Raw genomic sequence first — 24,009 nt, 5'->3', positions numbered from 1 at the left:
ACAACTAGAGGGATCCACAACGAAGAATATACAACTATGTACCAGGGGGCTTTGGGGAGAAAAGGGAAAAATAAAATCTTAAAAAAAAAAAAAAAAGAAATAATCAACAACTACAGCAAGTTACAAAGTACAAAAACCAACTTACAAAAATCAGATGCATTTCTATACTCTAATAAAAAACCAACAGAATGAGAACGCAAGAATACAATCCCATTTACAACTACAACAAAAGGAATAAAATATCTAGGAATAAACTTACCAAGAAGGGGCAAGACCTATACAATGAAAACTGTACAACATTATTGAAAGAAATCGATGATGACATAAAGAAATGGAAAGATATTCTATGCATATGGATTGGAAGAATATAGTTAAAATATCCATATTATCTAAAGCAATCTACAGATGCAATGCAATCCCAATCAGAATCCTAATGACAATCTTCACAGAAATAGAATAAAGAATCCTAAAATTTATATGGGGCAACAAAAGACCCCAAATAGCTAAAGCAATCCTGAGAAAAAAGAACAAAGCTGGAGGCATCACAATCCCTGACTTCAAAATATACTACAAAGCTATAGTAATCAAAACAGCATGGTACGGGCACAAAAACAGACACACTGATCAACAGAACAGACCTGAAGGCCCAGAAATAAAACCACACATCTATAGACAGGTAATCTTTGACAAAGGAGCCAAGAACATATAATGGAGAAAGAAATGTAAGACCTGAAACCATAAAACTCCTAGAAGAAAATACTGGCGATACACTCTTTTTTTAAAAAATTTCTGCTGAGGAAGATTCGACCTGCACTAACATCTGTTGCCAATCTTCCTCTTTTTATTTTTACTTATTTATTTATTTATTTATTTATTTTTGAGGAAGATTACCCTGAGCTAACTGCTGACAATCCTCTTCTTTTTGCTGAGGAAGACTGATCCTGAGCTAATATCTGTGCCCATCTTCCTCTACTTTATATGTGGGACGCCTACCACAGCATGGCTTCCCAAGCAGTGCCATGTCCACACCCGGGATCCGAACTGGCGAACCCCAGGCCGCTGAAGCAGAAGGTGCGCACTTAACCACTGCGCCACCAGGCAGGCCCCTCTTCCTCTTTTTATATGTGAGCCGCCACAACGGTATGGCTACTGACCAACGAGAGGTGTAGGTCTGCGCCTGGGAACCAAACCCAGACCAGTGAAGCAGAGCATACCAAAATTAACCACTAGGCCACCAGGACAGGCCCAAGTACACTCTTTGACATCAGTCTTAGCAGTATCCTTTCAAATACCCTATCTGACCAGCCAAGGGAAACAAAAGAAACAACAAACAAATGAGATTACATCAGACAAAAAAGCTTCTGCACAGTAAAGGAAACCATTAACAAAACAAAAAGACAACCTACCAACTGGAAGAAGATATTTGCAAATCATATATCCAATAAGAGGTTAATATCCAAAATATACGAAGAACTCATACAACTCAACAACAAAAAAAACCAAACATCCCAATTAAAAAATAGGCAAAAGAACCAAACAGACATTTTTCCAAACAATATATACAGATGGCAAACAGGCACATGAAAAGATGGTCAACATCACTAATTATTAGAGAAATGCCTATCAAAACCACAATAAGATATCACCTCACATCCATAAGGATGGCTATTATTAAAAAGAAATAGCAAGTGTTGGACAGGGTGTAGAGAAAAGGGAACCCTCACACACTGCTGGTGGGAATGTAAACTGGTGCAGCCATAATGTAGTATAGAGATTTCTCAAAAAAATTAAGAACTACCATATGATCCAGCTATACCACTTCTGGGTATTTATCTAAAGAACATGAAAACAACAATTTGAAAAGATATATGTACTCCTATATTCACTGCAGCATTATTCACAATAGCCAAGACTTGGAAACAACCTAAGTGCTCATCAACAAATTAACAAATGAATTGATTAAAAAATGTGGTGTATACATACATACACACACACATACACACACACACAGGAATACTACACAGTCATAAATAAAGATTAAATGTTTCCATTTTCAACAACATAGATGGACTGTGAGGGCATTATGGTAAGTGAAATAAGTCAGATGGAGAAAGCCAAATACTTTATGATTTCACTCATATCTCGAAGATTAAAAACAACAACAACAAATGAACACATGGATACAGAGAAGAGACTGGTGGTTATGAGGGTGGGAGAGGGTGGGGGGAGGGCAAAAGGGCACATATATAAGATGATAGATGACAACTAGACTTTGGGTGGTGAACATGATGCAGTCCTCACAGAAATCAAAATATAATAATGAACACCTGAAATTTACATAATGTTATAAACGAGTTACCACAATAAAAATTTTTTTTCTTGGCTGAGGAAGATTTGCCCTGAGCTAACATCTGTTCCTAATCTTCCTCTTTTTTTGTATGTAAGCTACTGTGACAGCATGACCACTGACAGACGAGTGGTATGGGTCTGCACCTAGGAACTGAACCCAAGCCACAGAAACAGAGCATGCTGAACTTAACCACTAGGCCAATGGGGCTGGCCCTAAAATATTTTTAAATGCATAATACAATAAACAAATGAGGTTTCTCTTCAAAACATTATCCAACAGATCTTGTAAAATAGCTCCTCACCACACAAACTGACGTTTTCTCAGCATCACATTCAACAAATCCACTTTTTAAAATATACTGAGCACTTACTATGTAATTAGGCACTGTAAACACTACTGTTCATCCATGATTAAACATGGAGATTTATAAATCTGATGCAGGGGCCAGCCCGGTGGCACAGGAGTTAAGTGTGTACATTCTGCTTCAGCGGCCTGGGGTTCACCAGTTTGGACCCTGGGTGCAGACATGGCACCACTTGGCACACCATACTGTGGCAGGCATCCCACATATAAAGTAGAGGAAGAGGGGCATGGATGTTAGCTCAGGGCCAGTCTTCCTCAGCAAAAAGTGGAGGATTCGCAGCAGACGTTAGCTCAGGGTTAATCTTCCTCAAAAAAAAAAAATAATAATAATAAATAAATAAAAATAAAACTCTGATTCATCATGGGGCTGTACCATAAAAAAACTTGCAGAAATAAAAACTGAGTCTTTGGGGCCGGCCCAGTGGTGTAGTGGTCAAGTCTGCGTGCTCCACTTGGGCAGCCTGGGGTTTGTGGGTTCAGATCTTGGGCACAGACCTACACACCGCTTACCAAGTCATTCTGTGGCAGCATCCCACATATAAAAAATAGAGTAAGATTGGCACAGATGTTAGCTCAGCGACAATCTTTCTCAAGCAAAAAGAGGGAGATTGGCCACAGGTTCAGGGCCAATCTTCCTCACCAAAAACAAACAAAACAACTGAGCCTTTAAGTGAAAAGAAGAGATATGCGTACAGCTCTCCACAATGCCATAACAATCTTTTATGTCGAGAAAATAGCCTTCCACACAAATTTTCTCATTTGATCCTCAACAATCCCATGAAGTTTGTATAAAGCAAGTAATGATAAGTCCAATTTAGAGGTTAGGAAACAAACATACTTTAACTCTCAAAGCATGGCAGTAAAAATGTGAACACTAGGACTGAAGTCTCTTGATTTTTAGTATAAAACTCTACAGTATACTTCCTCTTGTAAATTATATTGAACCAAATGGCAAAATCATATAGCTATATATTATGCTGAAGATACTGAGTTGTCCCAAACTATAAAGTGTCTATACAGAATGAGAACAAACAAACTCAGTTCATCAAAGTCAAAGTCTCAACTTGAGGAATAAGAATTCAAATTGCTTTCTGTTACTCATAAGTCTAACCCAGAGTCCAATGACACTCAGGAAGAGTGTAAGAAATGAGCTCTTATGTTGCACATAAAGAAAATTCTTACTGAGTTGTGGCAATTGCTAGAAAAAAAGAGAATGGGAGAAAGGAAGGTGGAACAAGTGAATGAATGAGAACTGAGTTCTACCGAAGAAAGAGTAAATGTTACATCATTATTATATACTGTTCTGAGTGTCTAAGGGATGAGATTTTGCAACAGAAGAAAAAAGACACACCTCCTCAAAATCCTAACCTAATAGCTTTCCTTTGTTTGTATACGTGAGGATGAACAGTTGCAATCCAAAATGTTCCCCAAAAGTTATTTTTTAAAAAGACATAGAAAGAGAAGATGCATATAAAAAAAAAAATCGAATCTGGGAGGATGAAGTCTGCGTCTTCTAAATCTTGTGATCAAAAGCAGCTGTTCACCAAGTGTCAGCATCTGAAGAAAGTGCTAACTGTGGGCATGTCTTCTTGTGAGAGTAATACCTGCTAGGGCAGAGGAGCAAGAAAAGGAGACAGAAATTCTACTGAGTGCAAATGACTGACTGGCAAACAATTACCAGTTGTTAGTCTGCAAAATGTTTCAAGTTGACATTAGCGAACATTAAAAGATCACACAGAGGTATAAAAGTGGCCAAGCCCAGCCGGCACTGGTTTATCAATGACAGCAGTAATCAAAGGCACACTTCAGCATGTAATCCAGCTCTCTAATTAATAATAAACAAGCAGGGGCTGGCCCGGTGGCGCAGCAGTTAAATTCCCATGTTCCGCTTCTCGGTGGCCCCGGGGTTTGCCTGTTCAGATCCCAGGTGCGGACATGGCATCACTTGGCAAAAGCCATGCTGTGGTAGGTGTCCGACGTATAAAGTAGAGGAAGATGGGCATGGATGTTAGCTCAGGGCCAGTCTTCCTCAGCAAAAAGAGGAGGATTGGCAGTAGTTAGCTCAGGGCTAATCTTCCTCAAAAAAAAAAAAACAATAATAATAAACAAGCAGTATGGTGAACAAAATATAAAATCTATTTCACGTTTTTTATCGCAAGATGATGGTCATATTATGCAACCAAACACAGACAAATAATATTAGGTAGTCCAGCAAACACATCAAGCACTCTGGTGCCTTATAAAACAAGTATTTTAGAACTGATGCAGATGTCTATGTCAGCAGAAAATACAGAATAATACTGCAAAAAATACATATGTAGATCTGGCAGTAAAGCAGTTAATTTGGAAACTGGGACATCAAAGTTAATTTGACACACAGAGTGGTTTTGTGCACCCTATCTTACAGAATTAGGAATCTATTGTATTTTGGCAGCAAATTAAGGCAGTATTTCTTAACACCTGCCACATCAATGCACTTCTATCAAACTACAAATCATAGAATATATAGTAGGCTGAAATGAAATACAGTGATTGAGATTAACAGCAGATAAGACAATGCAAAAGAAAAGAATAGTGAATGTAAAGACATAACAATAGAAACTATCCAGAATGAAACATGGAAAACAAGAAGGCTGAGAAAAAAGAGCAGAGTTATCAGTGAGCTATAGGAAAAATTCAAGGAGCCTAATAATGTACGTGTAATTGGTATCTTGGGGTGAGGCAGGGGGATTTGAAGAAATAATATACAAAAATTTTCCAAACTTGATGAAAATTATAAACCTACAGATCCAAGAAGCTCAACAAAAACCAAGCACAAAAAACATGAAGAAAACTAAAACTCCACCAAGAAATAACCAAAATCAAATACTTAAAACCAGAGATAACGAAAAAAATATTAAAAGCAGCCAGAGGAATACAGATGGGAGAAAATACTTGCAAATCGTGTGTAAGTAATTAATATCCAGGACACAGAAAGAACATCTACAACTCAACAACCACAAAAAATGCAATTCAAAAACGGGCAAATGACTTAAAAAGACATTTGTCCAAAGAAGATATATTAGCACATGAAGGATACTCAACATAACTAATAATAAGGAAATGCATATCAAAACCACAATGAGATACCATCTCATACTCATTAGGGTAGCTACTAGCAGAAGAAAAAAGAAAGAAAGAAAATAACAATGTTGGCAAAAATGTGGGAAATGGCAAACCTTATGCACTGTTGGTGGGAATGTACAGTCACTGTGGAAAACAGTATGACAGTTCCTGAAAATTTAAACAGAATTACTATACGATCCAGCATTTCCACCTCTGGGTATATGCTCAAATAAACTCAAAGCAGGATCTCAAAGAAATATTTGTACAACTATGTTCAGAGCAGCATTATTCACAATAACTAAAACATGGAAACAACCCAAGAGTCTATCAATAGATGAATGGGTAAGAAAAATGCAGTATATGCGTGCAATGGAATATTATTTGGCCTTAAAAAGGAAGGAAATTCTGACACATGCTGCAACATGGATGAACCTTGAAGACATTATGCTAAGTTAAATAAGCCAGTCACAAAAAGACAAATACTGTATGATTCCACTTATATGAGGTACCTAAAGTAGACAGAATCATAGAGACAGAAAGAATAATGGTGGTTACCAGGGGCTAGGGAAAAAGAGGAATGGGGAGTTATTGTTTAATAGGTAGTTTCAGTTCTGCAAGATTAAGAGAGTTCTGGAGGTAGATGATTGTAACGGTCACACAATGACACGAATGCACTTAATACCACTGAATGGTACACTTAAAGATAGTTAAGATGGGTACATTTTATGTTACATGTATTATACCAGAATTTTTAAAAAGTGAAAGAAAAGGAAGCCAAAAGAAAAAACACATATCATGTACAGAGGGCTAAAGATAAGAATGGCAGCAGACTTTTCATCAGAAATAATGCAGGCCAGAAGACAGTGAAGCAACATCTTTAAAGTACTGGGGGAGAAAAAGATTGTCAACCTAAAATTCTATATCCAGAGAAAACAGCTTCTATAATTCAAGGCAAACTAAACACTTCTTCAGACACACAAAAGCTGAAAGAATTCATCATCAGTAAACCTGCACCATGAGAAAGGTCAAAAAAAGTCCTTTGTTCTGAAGGGAAATGTACCAGATAGAAATGTGGAACTACACAGAAAAATGAAGAGCACTGCAAACGGTAAAGAGAATACACACACAGTACTTGATGAAAGTTTTTACTATAATGAAAGAGTAGATTCATTTACATTTTTAAAATAAAGAAAAAAGCACTAACAAGAATTTTCATAATACACATATCTTCCAAAATGCCCATCTTCCAAAAAAATAATAAAGTACTTTGATTCATAGAAGTCCTTTCCCATCACAACATTCTTGTAAATTAGAGAGTTACCCTTTGTACAAAAAGAAATGCAAAGGTCCAAGCTATTTGCCCAGTAAAGAAAGTAAGTCTTTTAGAAAAGTAAAATTAAAATCTTGGTTCCACCCTACTGTTCTGTTACACAAATCCTTTTAAAGGGCTTGCATACAGAGATATTCCTCGGGATAAAGTATGATGATGATTAATATATAATTTATCTATTTTCTATTGTCTCTGGGGAACCCCAAAGTCACGTAGAAGTAAGCTACAAAGACAGCAAAGAACGTTCCTTGCTTTCAAGAAGTCTGAAAAACATTAGGTTTCAACGAATTGGTCAGGGTAACCAAAACTGGAAAAGAAGAAAACTTTTGCTAAGTCTTCCTGAGGAAAATAAACTTATCCAAACAAAGATGTCAAAGCAATAACTGCAAAACAAAGCTTCAGGGTTGGGTGCTGAAATAGGAAAAAGAAAACAGTAATATTTAATGCCACTCTATTATGGTCCAAACCTCAGAGGGAATATGGTAAGAATAAAACCTCTGTAATATCACTGATGCCAAAGAGATTAAGAATGGGAATCCTGCCTACTATTCCTCTGAATATATGATGTTAAACATAATTCATACACTCAGATTCCTTGAGACCACAAGCAGATCTGATAATCCAACTTTACAGTGAGAAACTATTTGCTAATCTCAGAAAGATAACTAAATGACACACAACATAACTCAGGATGTTCTTCTGGTAAAATTCTAGGAGAAGGCTACCTACTGCTACCCCATCTGGACCAAAATTCTTTAGTCTGTAAAGACAATAGGGAGAAGACTGCTGGGAAGACGGCGATGTAAGCAGACTCTGAACTCACCTCCTCCCATGGACACAACAAATTTACAATTATCCCTGGAACAATTACCCCTGAGAGAGAACCAGAAACTGGATAAAAAGAACCCACAGCAAGGGACAGTGCTGACTGAGGAGGAAGAGGCAGAAATATTTTTCTGGAGATGAAAAAAGACACATTCTAGCCACAGCACTTCACAGACGGGATCAGTCTTAAGGTATGAAGCTCTCCCTAGAGGAGCAGGGGATCTAAGTGGGAGAGCTATGCCACAACGAGCAGCTTTTGAACTCAGCACAACTGAGACAAGTATCATAATATTTGGCTTTGCTATTAACAACAACGGGGGATACACCCAGAAAAGCTCTGAAACATAAGAGCAAGCTAGGGCTCACATACAAATTCACCAGTTCTGGAAAGCAACACAAAATCACAAAAAGGTACATGGTTCTTTGGTGAAAACAGACTCACTTAATAGACTCTGGGCATATCTCAGGGAGACAGGAGGTGGCTGGGACCACCCTCCCAGGGACTGAGACATTGGTGGCAGCCATTATTGTGACCTAGTACAGGTATACTGACAGAGACGCTGGCAGATGCCATTGGAGTTCTTCCCCTGGCCTGTTAGCACAGGGGTTGTTTGCCCCACCCACTAGAGCACTGATTTAATCCAGCTCAGCCAGGACAGACAGCCTGCCCTAGGTACAGGCCCCACCTAACAGCAAGCCCTCAGACAACTAGTGGACCTGCATAGACAGGGGGTGTAGGACCTCTGCAGCAAGGTGAGTGAGTCCACCTTTGCAGGGCAGGGCGTGCATGATGGGCAGGCCTGTCATTGATGGAGTGTCTGAGGCCTCTGCAGCAGGGTGAGTGGCGTGCATTTCAGTTGGACGGGGCATGCACACGAGGCAGGACTGCATAGACAGGGTGTGTGGGCCCGCAGGTGGTGGGGCTTGTCAGTTGCAGCAGACTTGTGCTTCCCAGCCATATAGGGGATCTGCGATAACTATCAATGCCTGAAACAACTGTGTGCTGGCACACCTGGGGTCGGCCCCACACAGCTGCACTACTGAGAGAGTTGACAACAGCCTTACAGCCATTGTGAGCCCCAGAGGCTACCAACCAGCCACAATGGGAGCCTACTCACTTAACAGAAAAACTGCAGCAGGAATGTGCTATTAGAACTTGCAGCCAACTGTGCTGGGACTCCCCCTGCCCAATAAAGTGACTGAAAGGACTGTAGCAGCCACATGCAGCTGAGCCTTACAACCAGCCGGCCAGGAAGACAGCCTAGCCTTCCTGTGCACCTGCAGTAACAGCAACCCTGCTACAACAGGACACATGGCCCACACAGGGGACACTCCCGGAACATCTGGAACTGGTAACAAGGGGGAAGTACAATGCTGGGCCTCATAAGGCATCTCTTATATAAGGCCACTTCTCCAAGATCAGGAGATGTAGCTGATCTACCTAAAACATAGATATAAGCACAGAGAAAAAGGCAAAAAGAGGAGACAAAGGAATATGTTCCAAATAAGGGAAAAGGAAAATCCTCAGAAAAAGAACTAAACAAAACAGAGATAAACAATCTACCTGATAAAGAGTAAAAACTAGTCATAAGGATACTCACTGATTTTGGGAGAAGAATAGATGAACACAATGAGAACTTCAACAAAGAGTTGTAAAATATAAAAAAGAACCAATCAGAACTGAAGAATACAATAATGGAAATCAAAAACTCATTAAAGGGAATCAAAAGCAGACCAGATGATACAGAAGAATGGATCAGTGAGCTGGAAGAACGACAGGCGGAAATCACCCAAGCTGAACAGAAAAAGGAATTAAAAAGAACGAGGACAGTCTAAGGGACCTCTGGGACAACATCAAATGCACTAACATCCGCTATCATAGGTGTCCCAGAAGGAGAAGAGAGAGACAAAAGGGCAGAGAATCTATCCAAAGAAATAATAGCTAAAAACTTTCCTGATCTAAGGAAAGAAACAGACACCCAGGTACAGGAAGCACAGAGAGCACCAAACAAGATAAACCCAAAGCCCACACCAAGAAACATCATAATTAAAACGTCAAGAACTAAACACAAAGAGAGAATCCTAAAAGCTTCAAGAGAAAGGCAACAAGTTACATACAAAGGAAACCCCACAAGGCTATCAGCTGCCTTCTCAACAGAAACCTTATAAGCCAGAACGGAGTGGCACGATATAAAGTGCTGAAAGGAAAAAATGTACAGCCAAGAATACTCTACCCAGCAAGGTTATCATTCAGAATGGATAGAGAGAGAAAGAATTTTCCAGACAAGCATAACACTAAAGGAGTTTATCAATAAACCAGTCCTAGAAGAAATGCTAAAAGGACTTATTTAAGTAGGAAAAAAAGAGACCACAAGTAGGAATAAGAAAATGATGAAAAAATAGTAATAAAATCATTGATGAAGGCAAATATATGGTAAAGGTAGATCAACCACCTATGAAGCTACTATGAAGGGTCAAAAGACAAAAGTAATAAAATTATCTATTTCTAACATAAGAGGTTAACAACACGCACACACACATACACCAAAGAGGTTTAAAAATGTGGGAGAAGGGGAGTAAAAGATCAGAGCTTTTAGCAAGAGGTCAAACTAAAGAGACCATCAACTTAATATAGATTGCTACATACATAGGTTATTATTATGAACCTCATGGTAATCACAAACCAGAAACCTATAATAAACACACAAAAAATTAACAGAAAGGGACCCAAACATAATACTAAAGAAAGCCATAAAACCATAAGGGAGGAGAGCAAGAGAAGAAGAAAGGAACAGAGAAGAACTACTAAAACATCCAGAAAAGGTAACAAAATGGCAATAAGTACATTCTTATCAATAGTTACTTTAAATCTCAATGGACTAAATGCTGCAATCAAAAGGCAGAGGGTGGCTGATTGAATAAAAAAAACAAGACCCATATGTATGCTACACACAAGAGAACACTTCAGACCTAAAGACACAACTGGAAGTGAAATGATGGAAAAAGATAATCCATGCAAATGGCAATGAAAAAAACACGGGGTTGCAATACTTATATAAGACAAAAGAGGCTTTAAAACAAAAACTGTAGCAAGAGACAAAGAAGGGCACTACATAATGATAAAAGGAATAATCCAACAAGAGGATATAACACTTGTAAATATCTATGCACCCAACATAGGAGCACCTAAATATACAAAGCAATTATTAACACACAAAAAGGGAGAAATAGTAACACAATAAAAGTAGGGGACTTTAACACTCCACTTACATCAATGGATAGGCCATCCAAACAGAAGATCAACAAGGAAACACTGGCCTTAAATGACACATTAAATCAGATGGACTTAATAGATATATACAAAACACTGCATCCAAAAATCATAGAAAACATATTCTGTTTGAATGCACATGGAACATTCTCCAGGACAGATCACATATTAGGCCACAAAACAAGTTTCCATAAATTTAAGAAGACTGAAATAATACCAAGCATCTTTTCTGACCACAATGGTATGAAACTAGAAATCAATTACAGGAAGAAAATCAGAAAAGCCACAAATATGTGGAGATTAAACAAAATGCTACTAGACAATGACTGAGTCAACAAAGAAATCAAAGGAGAAATTAACAAATACCTGGAGACAAATGAAAATGAAAATACGACACGCCAAAATTTATGGGATACAGCAAAAGTGGTTTTGAGAGGGAAGTTTACACCAATACAGGCCTCCCTCAACAAACAAGAAAAATCTCAAATAAACAATATAATAGTCCACCTATAGGAACTACAAAAAGAACAAACAAAGCCCAAAATCAGTAGAAGGAAGGAAATAATAAAAAGCAGAGCAGAAATAAACAAAATAGAGACTCAAAATAAATAGAAAAACATCATTAAAACTAAGAGCTGGTTCTTTGAAAAGATAAACAAAATTGACACACTTTTATCTGGATTCACCACGAAAAAAGAGAGAAGGCGCAAATAAATCAGAAACAAAAGAGGAGAAATTACAACAGACATCTCAGAAATACAAAAGATTACAAGAGTACTATGAAAAGTTATATGCCAACAAATTGGATAATCTGAAGAAACAGACAAATTCTTAGAATCATACAACCTTCCAAAACTGAATCAAGAAGAAATAGAGAATTTAAACAGACCAATCACCAGTAAGGAGATCAAAACAGAAATAAAAAACCTCCCCCAAAATAAAAGTCTAGGATCAGATGGCTTTCCTGGTGAATTCTACCAAACATGCAACACCTAAGCTTTCAAACTCTTCCAAGAAATTGAAGAGGAAGGGAAGCTTCCTAACTCATTCTACAAGGCCAACATTACCCTTAAACCAGACAAAGACAACACAAAAAAATAAAATTACAGGCCAATATCACTGATGAACATAGATGCAAAAATCCTCAACAAAATATTAGCAAATCGAACACAACAAATTAAAAAGATAATACACCATGATCAAGTGAGATTTATTCCAGGGATGCAGGGATGGTTCAATATCCACAATTCAATCAACATGATACACCACATTAACAAAATGAAGAATAAAAATCACATGATCATCTCAATAAATACAGAGAAAGCATCTGACAAGATACAGCATCCATTTATGATAAAAACTCTCAATAAAATGGCTATAGAAGGAAAGTATCCCAACATAATAAAGGCCATATATTACAAACCCACAGATAATAACACACTCAACAGGGAAAAACTGAAAGCTATCCCTTTAAGAACAAGAACCAGACAAAGTTGCCCACTTATTCAACATAGTATTGGAAGTCCTAGCCAGAGGTATCGGGCAAGAAAGAGAAATAAAAGGGCTCCAAACTGGAAAGGAAGAAGTGAAACTGTCACTATTTGCAGAAGACATGATTCTATACATAGAAAACCCCAAAGAATCCACCAAAAAACTTTTAGAAATAATAAATGAATATGGTAAAGTTGCAGAATACAAAATCAACATACAAAAATCAGTTGCAAGTCTATAAACTAACAACAAAATAGTCAAAAGAGAAATTAAGAATCAATCCCATTTACAATTGCTACAAAAAGAATAAAATACCTGGGAATAAATTTAACCAAAGAGATGAAAGATCTATACACTCAAAACTATAAAACACTGCTGAAAGAAACTGAAGACGACACAGGGAGCTGGCCCCGTGACCTAGTGGTTAAGTTCAGCATGCTCTTTGGCAGCCCAGGTTCAGTTCCTGGGCGTGGACCTAAACCACTCGTCAGCAACCATGCTGTGGTGGTGACCCACACACAAAATAAAGGAAGACTGGCACAGATGTTAGCTCAAGGCAAATCTTCGTCAGCAAAAAAAAAATTGAGGAAGACACAAAGAAATGGAAAGATATTTCATGCTCTTGGATTGGAAGAACTGACATGGTTAAAATGTCCATACTTCCTAAAGCAATCTACAGATTCAATGTAAGCCCTATCAAAGTTCCAACGACATTTTTCATGGAAATAGAACAAAGAATCCTAAAATTTATATGGAACAACAAAAGGCCCCAAATAGCCACAGGAATCCTGAGAAAAAAGAACAAACCTGGAGGTATCACATTCCCTAATTTCAAAATATACTACAAAGCTATAGTAACCAAAAAAGCATGGTACTGGCACAAAAACAAACAGATCCATGGGACAGAATCAAGAGCCCAAAAATAAACCCACTTATCTAATTTTCGACAAGGGAACCAAGAACATACAATGGAGAAAGGAAAGTCTCTTCAATAAATGGTGCTGGGAAAACTGGACAGCCACAAGCAAAGGAATGAAAGTAGACCACTGTCTTACACCATACACAAAAATTAACTGAAAATGGATTAAAGACTTGAATGTAAGACCTGAAACCATAAAACTTTTAGAAGAAAACACAGGCAGTATGCTCTTCAACACCGGTCTTAATGGCATATTTTCAAATATCATGTCTGACTAGGCAAGGGAAACAAAAGAAAAAATAAATGGGACTAAATCAAACTAAAAAGCTTCTGCACAGCAAAGGAAACCATCAACAAAACGAAAAGACAACCTAACAAATGGGAGAAATATTTGCAAGCATATATCTGATAAGCGGTTAATATCCAAAATATATAAAGAACTCACATACCACAACAACAAAAAAACAAACAACCCAATTAAAAAATGGGCAAAAGGGGCCGGCCTGGTGGCACAGTGGTTAAGTTCACACATTCTGCTTCGACAGCCCAGGATTTGCCAGTTCAGATCCCAGGTGCGGACCTATGCACACTTGTTAAGCTATGCTGTGGCAGGCATCCCACATAGAAAGTAGAGGAAGATGGGCATGGATGTTAGCTCAGGGCCAGTCTTCCTCAGCAAAAAGAGGAAGACTGGCAGCAGATGTTAGCTCAGGGCTAATCTTCCTCAAAAAAAAGGGGGCAAAAGATCTGAACAGACATTTTTCCAGAGATATACAGATAGTCAACAGGCACATGAAAAGATCTTCACGAACATCACTAATTATTAGGGAAATGCAAACCAAAACCACAATGAGATATCACTTCATGCCCATCAGAATGGCTATTATTAAAAAGACAAGAAATAACAAGTGTTGGAAAGAATGTGGAGAAAAGGGAAGCCCAGTACACTGCTAGTGTAAATGCAAACTGGTACAGTCACTATGGAAAACAGTACTGAGATTCCTCAAAAAATTTAGAATAGAACTACCAGATGATCCAGCTATTCCACTGCTGAGCATTTATGCAAAGAACACGAAAACCCAAATGCATAAAGATACATGCATTCCTATGTTCACTACGGCACTATTCACAATAGCAAAGACTTGGAAACAACCTAAATGCCCATCACGGGATGAGTGGCTAAAGAAGACGTGGTATATATAGAGAATGGAATACTACTCATCTATAAAAAAAAGATGAAATCTTGACATTTGCAACAACATGGATGGAAGTTGAGGGAAAAAAGTCAGGTAGAGAAAGTCAAATACCATATGATCTCACTCAAACAGAAGATAAAAACAACAACAACAAACAAACACATAGATACGGAGATTAGATTGGTGGTTACCAGAGGGGAAGGGGGAGGGAGGAGGGCAAAAGGAGTACGGGCCCCTGTGTTTGGCGATGGATGGTAATTAGTCTTTGGGTGGTAAACATGATATAGTCTACACAGAAATTGTAATATAATGATGTACACTTGAAATTTATATAACGTTATGAACGAATGTTACCTCCATTTTAAAAATTAAAAAATAATAGTAAAAAAAAAAAGACAACAGGATTTCAGTAACTGATGAATACCATGCAGAGAGAATGTAGCATTCTTTCAGCACTCTACAAGTAATCCATTGAGTAACTTTAAGATATACATTAGTTATATACCCCAGAGAATTTAAAATATATGTGCAAACAAAAACTTCCACACAAATGTTCACAGCAGCATTATCCATAGCAGACAAAAAGTGAAAACAACTCAAATGTCCATCAACTGATGAATGGGTAAACAAAGGGTGATATAGCCATACAATATATTATTATTTAGCCAGAAGAAAGGAATTAAGTACTGAAACATGCTACAACATGGATGAATCTTAAAAACATGAAGCCAAAAACAAAAGGCCATATATTACATGATTTCATTTAAATGAAATGTCCAGAACAGACAAATCCATAGGGACAGAAATCAAACTAGTGATTGCCAGAGGATGGGGAGAGGGACTGCTTAATGGATATGAGGTTTCTTTTAGGGGTGATGACTATGTTCTAGAATTAGATAGTGGTGATGGTTTCACAACACTGCAAATGTACTCAAAGCCTCTGAACTGTACACGTTAAATAGTTAAAATGATGAATTTTATATGTGAATTTTACCTCAATAGAAAAAATACATATCTTTCCAAGTTTAGTTATCTAGTACCTGTTTCTCCCACTACTTAACAAAACGCTGTGTTCATAAAAATCATTCAAAAATACTTTTTAAAATTTAATATACTGACATTCTGGAAAAGGCAAAACTATAGAGATACTAAATAGACCAGTGGTTGCCAAGGGTTGGTATGGGGAGAGTGAAATAGGTGAGGCACAAATTTTTTATAACAGTGAAATTATTCTACATGATACAGTAATGGTGAATGTAAGACATTAAAAATTTGTCAAAACACATAAAACTGTAAAGCATAAGCACAAAGGAGGTATAGGAATAAGGTATTGACCTAAGCAATGCTGGAAATGAGTGGAGTCCACAAGACTAAAGCCAAAAGGAATACAGTACAGTATATAAGCACTGTACTGCAGCCGACAAACAATTTCTACAGGAGCACAAATTAACAATTCTGAAATCACCACACATGTATACTGGAACTGAAGAATTAAGTAAATGGATGGCAGGGGTGGGAGCCAGATTTCTCAATGGTGAAGTGGAGGAGGTTAGAATGATCCATGTAAGGAAGTAGAGTGGGAGACATCAGTATAAATTCATGTTTAGCTTACTATAGAGACAATGGTTACATACAGAAATATTTACAGATATGTATATATACACAGCTTAATATAAACACACCTCTGTCCTTCCTCTGTCACTCAGAGGACCTAGAAGCAACAATAAGCTAGCAGCAACTAGCACATCTAGCAGCCAGATCTTGGTTTCTAATACCATTTTCCAATTAAAGGAACTAGAGCTCCTTGAGAAAATGACTGAGAATAGGACGGGAGCATGACATATAAAAGATGAGCCTGAAGCATTTTATGTTGCCAGAAAGAAAGTGCAAGCTTACACACACACACACAATCACAGGAGTATGTCAAAGGAAAGGGATACAGGAGACAACTGAGAGAGCTCCAAATGGCCAAAGCTGGAACAACCTGAGCAATGAAATTTATGCAGATACTCTACCTTTAAGGCAGTGAAGCATAACTCATTACTAATTAAGTCTGGGCTATGTATGGTGTCTTTCTTCCAGAGTATAGTATAAGAAGGGAAGAACAATAGGGTAACTTTACAGTGGAGAAAACAAACACTACCTCAAGCTAGGTGATGAAGGTTAACATCAACACTGATAAGTCATATCAGCAGTACGTACTCTGGATACTTGATGAGAAGACACTTTACCTCTGCGGTCTTCCTTCCAAAATCAGATTACATCAGTCTCATCATTAGAAAAACCTCAGGCAAATCCCAACTGAAGGACACTGTAAAAAATACCTGACCAATTATCTTCAAAATTAGCAAGGTCACTAAAAACAAGTCTGAGAAATTGTCACAACCAAGAGAAGTTAAGGAGACATGACTATTAAATGTAACATGGCATCCTGAATGGGATCCTGGAACACAAAAAAGGACATTGAGGAAAAAACTACGTCACTCTTAAATGAGGTATAAACTTCTAAGTAATAATATATCAATCAATACTGGTTCATTAATTGTGACCTATGTGCCACACTAATGTAAGATGTTAATAATAAAGGAAACCGGGTATGGGATAGCCAGGAACTCTCTGTACCATCTTCATAGTAATTTACTAAATCTAACGCTGTTCTAAAACAGAAACTTTACTTTTTTTTTTTTAAAATATATTTCTTTGGCTTGATTTTTTTTTTTAAGATTTTATTTTATTTTATTTTCCTTTTTCTCCCCAAAGCCCCCTGGTACATAGTTGTATATTCTTCGTTGTGGGTCCTTCTAGTTGTGGCATGTGGGACGCTGCCTCAGCGTGGTTTGATGAGCAGTGCCATGTCCGCACCCAGGATTCGAACCAACGAAACACTGGGCCGCCTGCAGCAGAGCGCGCGAACTTAACCACTCGGCCACGGGGCCAGCCCCCAGAAACTTTACTTTTAAAAAATTGTAAGCTAATTATGATCCACTGTATGCCTGAAATTTTACTCAGTGCAGGCAGGACACAAAAAATGCCTAAAATATGCTCTTGGCCCTCAAGAAGCTCGCTGTGTCATCGTGAGGTAAGACAGATGCTCATGAAACAAGTATAAAATACAAAAATAAGAAAATATTAAATTGAGAAGTACAGCTAAAAGTATATTAGGAATATAGAGAAGGTCTAGAATTATGAGGGAAGACTTCATTAAGGAGACAAAACTTGGTTTGTATCTTAAAAGGTACTTCAGGGTACCAAAGTAAAGAAGAATAATGATAAATTGGTACACTTATCAGAACCATAAGGGTCAAGAAATAAGAAAAAACTAAACGAAATGAAAATACTTAGCCCTGAAAAGTGAAGGCTTAAATGGGAGACATAACAGCAGTGTTGAAATACTTTAAGGGTCACGTGGCAGAACTAATAGAGTTACATCATATGCCCATCTAACTTACTAGTTGACCTCTGGTAAAATGTGACCAACACTCAAGGACACAGAGAGTGACAGCTGTTCAATAGAGCCACAACAGGAAACGTCAATTTGGAAAGACAGGAAGCAGGTGGCCAAGTTCTTCTCTACAACTTTTCAAAGGACAGTGTGCATGCGAGCCCAATGATGCAAGAATTCAGATTCAAATCCTGCAAACATTTATTGACCACTTACCATGTGCCAGGTGCCCCTATACATTTTATTTTGTTTAATATACACAACACTTCTATAAACATTAGTTAATTAATAGAGGCTTCATGTAAAAATGTAATAAACCCTGCAAGGAAGCAGGAACATGTTAAAATTCTCCACCATCCCCCACTCTGATAGGAATTTGATAGCTGTTTTAAAAAACAAAATTATTTGAAGACCTACATATCTACATAATTTTTTGCCTCTTGCTCCTTCCTTCAATCAAGAATGGTGGCTTTCAGTCTGTAAAGCGCACAAGAATTATATACAATTATACATACAAAAACATGCACACCATACTTTTAAGCAATTTAAAGGATTCTCAAGTATACTTTTCAACTTATGTAATTTTTGTCTCATGCACTGACTTTAGAATGGAATCCTGGGGAGGAGGTACAACCCCAATGCGGGCTTACTCTACGGGCCCTGTAAGGCAGCATCAGGGAAAGGAAGCAGAAAGGTTGAATCCTATCACAACATGAAGAAGAACACTCTAACAATTAGAGCTACCTAAAAATGGCACAGGCTACTTCAAAGTAATGAATTTTCTGTCATCAATGGCGTTCAAAAGGAGGCTGAAAAATCACTGAGAACATTTTAGAACAGAGCAATTGGTTAAGAAGTTAAGATCTCTTCCAAGTCTTAGATTCTACAATGGGTAGACTTTTAAAACCTGACAGGAGGAGGGCATCCTAGTTAACAACAACGAAATCAAAAAAGACACAAAGGCAAGAAGGACATGCAATATGGGGAAGTTCAATGCTGGGGAAATTTAATGAGCAGAAGCTCATTTTCACCTGTGCATCTTTGCACTTGCTGTTTCATTCGCCAGGAAAGCTTTTCACCTTTTAGGCCACAATTCAAATATCTTCTCCTTAGTGAGGCCTCCCCACGACCCCCACCAGTCACTCACTTGTGACTTTAGCTTGTTTTATTTTCTTCACAGTTCATATCAGGAGCCAGCAAACTTTCTCTATAAAGGGCCAGACCATAGCCCGCAGGCCAAATCTGGCTTACTCGATGTTTTTGTATGGCCTATGAGCTAAGAACGGCTTTTACATTTTTAAATGGTTGAAAAAAATCAAAAAGAATAATAATATTTTGTGACATGGGAAAAGTATATGAAATTCTGATTTCCGCGTCCAAAGTTTAATTAGAACATAGACAAGCTTGTTTATGTACTGCCTGTGCCTGCTTTTGCACTAAAACAACAGAGTTGAGTAGTTGCAACAGAGACAGTATGGCCCGAAAAGCCTAAAATATTTACTTTCTGGTGCTTTACAGAAAAATTTTGCTAATCACTGATTTATAGCATTATCTGAAATTACCTATTTGCTTACTTGTTACCCTCATTCTCACACACACAGAATAAAGCTGAATGAGGGCAGGGATCCTGTCCATTTTGTTCCCCCACTGTAAGCCAGTAGTTAGAAAAAAATCCTGGAACAAAATAAAGGCTCAATAAATATTTGATGAATAAATTAATGAGTGATCCATAAATACCACTTCGAGGAGTTTAAACTTAACCCCTCAGTCATTATAGGTTTTGTACATATATGACGGGCATACAAACTCTTGCAGAAAAGGAGAAATATTCTAGTAGAGAAAAGGAGCAAACAGCTTAAAGTAATGGTGGTCACCAACTAGTCCAGGTCACTGGGGTTTTTCAAAGTGTACAGGCTTTTTTGTGCTCATAAAAGGTTCTCTCAACTACTGCAAAGTGTCACAACAGTCTGTCAGCTCATTGTGCCTGTTTACCTTAACATGCAAATATTATGAGAAATCTCATTTCCCATACGTAGTACACAGCCCCCCCACCATGCCAAATCTTCACAAATGCTCATAATTATAACAGATCTAGATCATGTGCTAATGAATTTTTAATATCTAAATTTTTCTTATGCTGATCAGCAATCTATTCTGTAAGCAGTTGAAAACTCTAGAAATTAAAAGGTTACCGCCCACAGACCAGAAGCAGCTTTTTAATCTTTCCATACTAGCCAGAGAGTGGGTGTGTGATTTCAAAATAATACAAGCCGACTCTGCTGGTAGAGGACAAGGTATTGTTGAGTTAAAATCCCACCTATAAGCATTGTTTGCCACACACCACCAGTAAAACTACCACCTACTCACAATTCCAGTCTCACTCTTCCAATCTACAAGTGGAGAAAAAAATGTATCTACCTTCTGAAGGAATCTTGTCATTAACACACTAACATTTTCATAAGGTTCTTTCCTCCAGGTTTTGCAATGATTTCTAAACACAGGTACTTCAAAGACAAGGATCTGGTTTAACCAATCACTTCCAAAATTTAAGATACTGGTCAGAAGGCATAAACAAATCAAAGTTCTGTTTTATTTTAAAGCAGCTACCTGCTTTTTAAGCCCTAGGTGCTTTTTTTTGTTTTTTAGCATTAGCTAATTTAGAATTTCAGATCTTTCACAGAGACGCTTATGGTACAGGTACCTCTGACAAGTATGTCAGTCTTATAGCAACCATTTTGTATTAGTGTGTGTGTGCATCCTCCTTTCCTCTGACAAGTCGGGATGCCAAAGGCAGCCTGCAAAAGCATTTGCTAGGATCTACCAAGACTAACGGATAAGGCATCACCAAAGAAAAGGGGCGGAAATCAGCCAACGGCTCAAGCGGGCTCCTTCAAGAAACCCTGCAGCAGATTCACCTGGGGGATCCTCACCATTATTGGTAAGAGATGAACCAAACCAACCGCTGGACCAGCTCTACACACGCTCCTGCTTAGGCTGAAAAAGCAGGGGTGTGCAGCTATCAGCGCATCTCCAGCCCTTCAGGGAAGGTGCAGCTCACTGCGCCCTTCTTCCCTTCCTCAAAGGGCCCAGAGAAGGCGCTCTGAGGCCAAGCCTAGCCCGCCTAGGCTCACATCCCACCCTGCACCACCTATTCCCCCGTCTCAGTACAGCGGGCTGCCTCCTCCTCTCAAACGACAAGTCCAAAACCAAAACAAAAGGCGCAAAACTGGTTTCAGGTGGCACGGGCTGAGCCCTAGCGGCCAACTCCTGGGGACGCCAGGGCGAGCGAGGGCTCCGAGGACCCCAGACGCCCACCAGAGCCAGCTCCCAAACAGCGCCTGGCGCCTCGGCCCGACTCCTCACACGTCCCTCCCTCGCCGCGGCCGGAGGGGGAGGTGCAGGGAAGGGGGCGAGGCGAGGGGGTGGGGAGAAAACCCCAGGGTCAAAATGACAGCGGAGCGAGCCGGGAAGGAAGGGGCCCGGCGGGATGCCGGGGGCCGAGTCCTAGGCCCGGCGCTTCAGCTCCGAACGGGGGCGACCGAGGGTCCGAGCCGCGCCAGGCCGCGAGCTGGAGGCCGGGCCCGCGTCGGCGGCGCCGCCTGGCCACGCTCCCCTCACGACGCTCCCCGCCCGGGCGGAGGGGCCGTGAGGGGCCGCGGCCGACGCCGGCGTCCGGGGCGGGGGCATTCACTCACCGGCGAGGAGGGGAGGAGCAGCCGGCGTCGCCGCCAGCGCCGTCGCTCGAGCTCCAGCGCCGGGTCCTGCCGCTGCGGCCGCCGCGCCCGGTCCATCCCCCCCAACCACCCCCCTCCCGACCCTCCCCCCGCGCCGTCTCAGCCGCCGCCGCTGCCGCCACCGCCGCCTCAGCCCCGGCGCGGGAACGCGAACCGGCGCGTGGGGGCGAGAGCGCGCGCGCCCGCCGCCACCGCCCACAACCTCCGCCCCCGGCCCGCGGCGCACGCGCGAGGCGGCGGCGGGCACGGGCACGCGCACGCCGCAGGGGGCGGAAGCGGCCCCCGGAAAGCGTGGCTCCGCCCCCAGCCCGCCCGCCCACTACCCACGCGGTCACTGGGCGCTAAGCTGGTGGGTGCTCATGGTGGGCTGCTTGGGCGAAATCTGGAGGAGCGGAGCTGCTGTTACCCTGCCCCTCCTTCTGGGACCGAGGGCCCGAAGCAGTTTACGTTTGAGCGAATTTCTGGCCGCCGCTCCGGGTCACACACCTGTTCTCCCAACTTTGAATCGGAAGGCCTCCCTTCCTTCTCGGATCTAGCAGATTTTCGGCCTCTGCTGGGAAAACGGCAAAGGCTGTACTATTTCGCGTGCGACATTACCCCTGAAAGGACCACAAGCAGCCATCAATCTATCCCTTTATTATTCCATTTTCCTAATTCATTTATTCATTCATCACTTATGTATTGAGGCTTCCGTGTGGTAGGCCCTGCTCGCGTTACTGGGAGTACAGTGTGGGGATAAACAGTTCCTGGCGTCATGAACTTAGATCTCGTGAAGAAGGGAAATGCTAAAGGAAGAATCACACAAAATTAAAATTTGTAATTAGTAAAATCTCTTCTGAGAGGTACATGGTGCTAAGAGAACCTAGATGGGGGGAGGGATTGATTTAGTCAAGGATGTTCAGGCTGGAATCCGAAGGCTAACTTGGAAGGGGTTAACTAGGTCCAAGGAGTGAGAGCTGGGCCTGGCCAGAATGGGGCAGTGAAAGACCACTGAATGTGGGATAGAGTGTGAGAATAGGGAGAGGTAGGCAATAGTTGAGGTAAGGATTTGAGACTAACCTGAGTGTGGAGAAGCCTTTGAGGATTTTTCATTATTTTGTGTTTTAACACATCACTCCAGTGCCAGTATGAAGAGTGGTTTGGAGGGGGCTCAGAATTTGGGCACTAGGAAGCTCCTGTAACAGTCAAGGCAAGGTAGACCAGTGGTGGTAGAGAAGAACACTTTTTAGGAAGTAAAATGGACAGGACATGATGATAGATTGGATGAAGAGGGAAGGCCAGGGAGGTGGCAAGTCTGACTCTTAGATTGGAGGTTAGTGGGGATGCATTTATAGACCTCTGGAGCACTGAAGGAGGCCCCTGAGGGAAGTAACTAAAAATGGATGATAACTGTAAATGTAAAAGCTAAAACTATGAGTAAATTTCTAGGAGAAAACAAAAAATCTTTGTGACTTAGAGATAGGCAAACATTTCTTGGGACACAAAAAGCATGAACCATAAAAGAAATTATTTCATAAGTTGAACTTCATCAAGATTAAAAACTTATTCTTTGAAAGACACCATTAAGAGAATGAAAAGGGCCAGCACCCAGGGCCTAGTGATTAAGAAGTCCAGCATGTTCTGCTTCAGTGACCCAAGTTTGGTTCCCAGGCACGGACCTACACCACTCGTTGGTGGCCATGCTGTGGTGGTGACTCACATACAAAACAGAAGAAGATTGGCACTGATGTTAGCTCAGAGCAAATCTTCCTCAGCAACAAAAAAAAAAAGAAAGAAAATGAAAATGCAAGCCACAGATGGGAGGGAGGATTTGTGATACAATATATCTGACCAGAGACTTATATCCAGACTATATAAAGAACTTTTATAATTGAATAAGAAGACAAGCAACTCAATAAAACAATAGGCAAAAGGTTTTAGTAAACACTTCAACAAAGAAGGTATAAAAATGACCAATAAGCAACAAAAACATGCTCAACATCT

The 24,009-nt window shown here is 40.0% G+C and overlaps 1 protein-coding gene across 2 annotated transcripts in view; it reads right to left on the bottom strand.

The window, feature by feature from the left end:
- The window catches only part of TMCC1 (transmembrane and coiled-coil domain family 1), a 247,725-nt gene extending 225,561 nt beyond the window's left edge, over positions 1-22,164 (bottom strand). The window contains exon 1 of one of the 2 annotated variants that reach the window (XM_046669546.1): positions 21,988-22,164. The gene's annotated coding sequence lies outside the window, so the exon portion shown is untranslated. The remainder of the gene's footprint in view (positions 1-21,987) is intronic. The other variant, XM_046669553.1, reaches the window with a different exon arrangement.
- Between the last annotated feature and the right edge of the window lie 1,845 nt (positions 22,165-24,009).

The sequence above is a fragment of the Equus quagga genome, chromosome 1 (assembly GCF_021613505.1).
Source record: "Equus quagga isolate Etosha38 chromosome 1, UCLA_HA_Equagga_1.0, whole genome shotgun sequence".
Lineage (NCBI taxonomy): Eukaryota > Metazoa > Chordata > Mammalia > Perissodactyla > Equidae > Equus > Equus quagga.
This window is presented reverse-complemented; position numbering and strand designations above follow the sequence as displayed.